Genomic DNA, 5,272 nt, shown 5'->3' on the forward strand with positions numbered 1-5,272 from the left:
CTGACAATGTTAGATAAGCCTGTAGGGGCCACTTTTGTTCAAACCACCACAAGTGATCAGCCTTCTTGATATCTAGCACTTCATGAAGTATTTCCTTTGTATAAAACCAAAGTTGTTGGCGGGCGGTGGTGGTGCACGCCTTTAATCCCAGCACTTGGGAGGCAGAGACAGGCAGATTTCTGAGTTCAAGGCCAGCCTGGTCTACAGAGTGAGTTCCAGGATAGCCAGAACTACACAGAGAAACCCTGTCTGGAAAAACAAAACAACTTTCTGGGCAAAGTGGCTTATAAGAATGCCAGGATCACAATAGGAAGTAAGAATTAGCATCAGGGCCCTTCTTGCCGAAGATGGACACAATGTTGACAGAACAACAGTTGTATCACATTTGCCGCTTGGCCTGGCCTGTCTCCTGTTTGGCCACCTTGGGAGTATGATCTCTCCCTCTCCCAGCACAAGCCAGGGAACGAGGAACGTTACCTCCCAGCATATGGCCAGCTACTTCCAGAGGAGTCAGAGGCTCTACACCACACACAGGTGGCATCATCCTCCAACGTAGAGCCTACCCAAAGCACTACTTGATCTTCGGGGACAATACCTTCCAGTGAGGCCACATGAACTTTGGTCTCCTGACAGGTCACTTTGAGGGTGTGTACAGGGTGTGAAATTTCTGGGCAGACATTGAGCTGCATGTTGGTGACTAACCCTCCAACACCACTGTTTCAAAGATGGAATCAAGAAAAGAGTGGGGTAAATATCTTTAATCTCAGTACTCAGGAGGCAGAGACAGGTGGATCTTTGTAAGTTCAAGGTCAGCCTGGTTCACAACCAGGACTACATAATAGAGAAACCCTGTCTCCAAAAAAAAAAAGAAGAAGCAAAGCTTAGCAAATGCCTAGCTTTCCATAGAGGTGAAAGGACTTTACAGGTGCCCCTCCTTAATAAAGTTTTGCCTTTAATACTAAGTAGCAACTGTCTTCTTTTTCAAAAGGTAAAATAAAGCCTTTAAGAATGAAGAGAGAGAGCAGTTAGGGCTGGAGAGATGGCTCAGCAGTTAAGAGTACTGACTGCTCTTTCAGAGGTCCTGAGTTCAATTCCCAGCAACAAGGTAGCTCACGACCATCTGTAATGGGATCTGATACCTCGTCTGGTGTGTCTGAAGACAACTACAATGTGCTCATACATAAAGTAATTCTTAAAAAAAAAATGAAAAGAGGAAAGGCCACAGTTCTACAGTCCATTACAGATGCCCCTAATAGAGTAGGCCTAAACTAGAATAGACAAGAGGGCTCAGGAAATTAGTTCTAGGTATCAACCCTGATATCAAGTTTCTTAAGCACTGATACCATCCATATATGTGGAACTTTTAACAAGTTGATATTTCTCCCATATAAAGAGGTCTCGTCCTCTTTTACAAAATATCATTTTCGAGTCTTTTATAAAGCACAGAATGTGGAATATAGCAAAAGTAAAACTGACTTCAAGGGCAGGTTAGAAAAAAGCAATGCAGGGCTGGCATGTATGGCTTCTGATAGAGCCCCTTCCTAGTATATACAAGGTGCTGGGCTCAATTCTAAGCATGGGGAAAAAAAAACCCAAGAAACCACACAGCAACTATCTGGACATTCATAATTAAAATCTGAAGCTCAGGCCATATTAAGAGGTCATTTAGAGGGACGTGGAGTGTTGGTTATTTTCAACAAAATCTCCATCATTTGATTTCACCAATGAAGACTCGGGAGCTAAATGCTGGGGTGAACTCCTGCTAGAGACAGAGAAAGCACCCAGCTGACCTTCCTCCTCAGCGTACTTCCCACCAGGAATCCCCTCTCTCACACAATCTCAAAGAAAAAACTCCTTCAACCCTCAATGTGCCTCCCTTCTGCCCCCTGTGCATCTCTCTCTGGCTTCCTGACTACCCTTACTCTTTTTTTTTTCTTAATAGTTCTATGTTCACTTCCTGTCAACTGGTTGCTTGCTCCACTTTTATTTAGTCCAATTTATAGCAGAAAGCTCTTGAGTTAAAGGTATGTGCTAAGGCTGAGTCACACCATAACTAAAAACATTTTTTTTTCCAGTAAATAACCCAATCTCAGGGTTCACAGTGTGATCAAATATCCTGCAACAGTGAAGACATGGCTCAGCAGTTAAGAACACTTGCTCTTCCAGAGGACCCAAGTTCAGTTTCCAGTACCCACATGGTGGCTCAAAACCCATCAGTAATCCCAGTTCCAGGGGATCTGCTACCCTCATCTAACCTGAGTATACCAGGCACACATGTAGTGCACATACATAAAGATGCCATGCAGGGGTGGGAGAGATGTTCTTGCAGAGGACTCACCTGTAGTTCCCAGCACGCACATGTTGACTCCATCTGTAACTCCAGTTTCAGATGAGTTACCTTCTGACCTCTGAAGGTACCAGGCATGTATGTACATATACACAAGGCATGCAAACATACATCTTTTTTGTTAAATAAAAAGGACATGAGCCAGGCAGTGGTGGCACACACCTTTAATCCCAGCACTTGGGAGGCAGAGGCAGGTGGATTTCTGAGTTCGAGTCCAGCCTGGTCTACAGAGTGAGTTCCAGGACAGCCAGGGGTACACAGAGAAACCCTGTCTCGAGGAGAAAAAAAAAAAAAAAAAGGACATGAATGTTCTAAAGCTCCATAGCCTTAGCTGACAGAACCACCCATTCCCAATCATGTGCATAAGGGATCCTTTAAGAAGCCTTAGTTCCTGGCCTTAAGGTGATGAATGAATCAGAGAACAGCTGTTGCTACCTACCCAATTTATAAGTCTTTGAGCAAAATACTGGCTTAATCGTCTGGTTTTGGGTATGGCTTGTTTTGTTTCTTAGTGGCTGCTAGGGTTCTGAGGACCTTGTACATACTAAGATTATACTCGACCACTGAGCTATATCTTCAGTCCCTATTTTTTGTTTACTTTTTATTGTTGTAGATGCTTGGAATCAAACCCGATCCTTAGCAAGAGCAGCCTGTGCTCCTAACTGTTGGGCCATTTCGACCAGCCCTGTCTCTCTCTTCTTTTTTTTTTTTTTTTTGAGACAGGATCTATGTAGCCCTGGCTAACCTAGAACTCATGATGTAGACCATGCTATCCTGGAGCTCAAATATGCCTGTGTCCTGAATGCTACAATTCCAGGTTTGGTGTTGCTATGTCCAGGCCCCGTCCATTTTAATGTTTTCTCTAATTTTTCTACTATATAGAAGAATAGAGATTAGTATCAGAAGATACTGATGTCTAGGGTGGTTAATTGTACTCAGATTTCACTAAGTGACCCTTGATAGCTTCAAGAGAACAATTTCCTGGACTAGAAATGTTGCTCACTCAGGGGTTTTTGTTTGTTTGTATTTATCTGTTTGTTTTTTGAGACGGGTTTCTCTGTGTAGCCCTGGCTGTCCTGGAACTTACTCTGTAGACCAGGCTGGCCTCGAACTCAGAAATCAGCCTGCCTCTGCCTCCCAAGTGCTGGGATTAAAGGCGTGAGCCACTACTGCCTGGCCGCTCACTCAGTTTTTAAGAGTACTTGGTTAGCACTGATTGGCTGGGCTTGACTCCTAATACTGTACGATTGAGGTAGAGTCCTGGGTCTCTAACTCAGCATCTGGGACTGGGGACCTTCTGTACTTCCTAAGGGGATTAGTCCTATTTCTCTCAGCTTTAAGAATCTAGATGGCAAAGTAAATCAGTTGTTTTTATTCTGTCTGTGGTGCTAAGGATCAAAAAAAAGCACTCTTATCATTGAGCTACACCTCCAGCCTAGAAAACATGGCTTTTATGAAAATAAAAGCAACCAGTGTTGACACAACACTGTGTCTTTGCATAGGACATATTAAATATTTTCAAGAAACTTTATACATTCTCCCCTCGTTGCCAAATTTAATCTTCAGTACAGTTATTTCCATCTCCCCAATATGCCTGTAATCCCAGCACTTGGGAAGCCAGCTAGGGTTACACAGTGAAAACCTGTCACAAAAGATCGTTTGTGAAGACTTTATTAATCATTACGAACGGAAAAATTATTACTTTTGTTGCCAAGACTCACAGAAAAAAAGGTAGTTTCCCAAGTAAAATAAATGATGTTCAAATGCCATAATACTGCTTTCAACACCCCGCCTCAAGATCCGAAAAATTAAGATTACGGGTTTAGGCCATCATGTTCATCCTCGCTGTTCTTTAGAGGAAAACAAAACAAAATAAAAATCTGTCTCCTTCCATGACAAAGAAATATCAATTCTGGGCAGTCCCACCGTGCAGAAACAGCTTGGCATAACTCCTACAGACCTGTTCACAAGTGACCTTCCCAGAGCAGCACGGAAATTGGGATTATTCACTTATATGCGTATCAGTATCCTCCATCAACTTGAGTTTCGGCACACTGGGCAAAGGCTAATACCGGCCAGGCCATCTCATATCCCTCAGATACTTAACTCTTCCTTTGTCGTGCAGAGTAAGGCAAAATTCAGATAATTCACTGAAAGATACTTTAATTAGTCAATTTCCTTCACGTGGGATCACAAATAATTGTGAAAAACTTGCTTATTAATGCACCAGCCCTTATGATTAATGCTCTTCATAGTAACTTTACGAACAGTTTTAGCAGACAAAAAAAGCCCGAAAAATCAGGTCTCTCAGAACTTTACCCTAAATCATACCAAAAGTAAACAAACAGATTATGACTATGTTCTCCTAACTGACCCGTGCTGCAAAAAGCCCCAGAAGTGGCCCAGCCCGGTGACCGCTGGCAACTATACAACACAGACCCACCCAGACCTCCCCGCTCGCGCCGGCGTGGCGCGGGTCCGGGACAGCGCGCTGCTGGCTCCGCCCCTCATGACGCGTGGGAACGCGGCGCCCTTCCTAGAGTTGCCCACAGCGGCCGCCTGTGAGCTTGGGCGCGGGCTCTCACAGCTCCCATCGTGATCACCTTCCCGTAGCCGCCGTGCCGGTCTCGACATTGTGCCCTCGCCATCTGACCCACGCAGAACCCTGCGCGGCGGATAGCGCTGCCCAGCGCGGGTTTTCCACCAGGCACCGCCGCGGACACCCCAGGTCCTGCGCACTGCGAGGGCGGTGCCTGGGCCCCGCGGTGCGCGACGGGGGTTATTAGGGGGAGGGGGCGGAGAGCTGCGCCGGAGGGCCGGGCCGCGGTTACGGCGGCTGAGGAGAGGTCTGGGTGGGTCTGTGTTGTATAGTTGCCAGCGGTCACCGTGCTGCAAAAAGCCCCAGAAGTGGCCCAGCCCGGTGAC

General features: G+C 45.5%; 1 pseudogene; it reads right to left on the reverse strand.

Annotated features, from left to right (window-relative positions):
* Positions 1 to 301: 301 nt before the first annotated feature.
* On the reverse strand, positions 302 to 4,858 carry LOC114613081 (annotated as a pseudogene).
* Between the last annotated feature and the right edge of the window lie 414 nt (positions 4,859 to 5,272).

The sequence above is a fragment of the Grammomys surdaster genome, unplaced genomic scaffold (genome assembly GCF_004785775.1).
Source record: "Grammomys surdaster isolate TR1022 unplaced genomic scaffold, NIH_TR_1.0 126187, whole genome shotgun sequence".
In the NCBI taxonomy this organism is placed as follows: Eukaryota; Metazoa; Chordata; class Mammalia; order Rodentia; family Muridae; genus Grammomys; species Grammomys surdaster.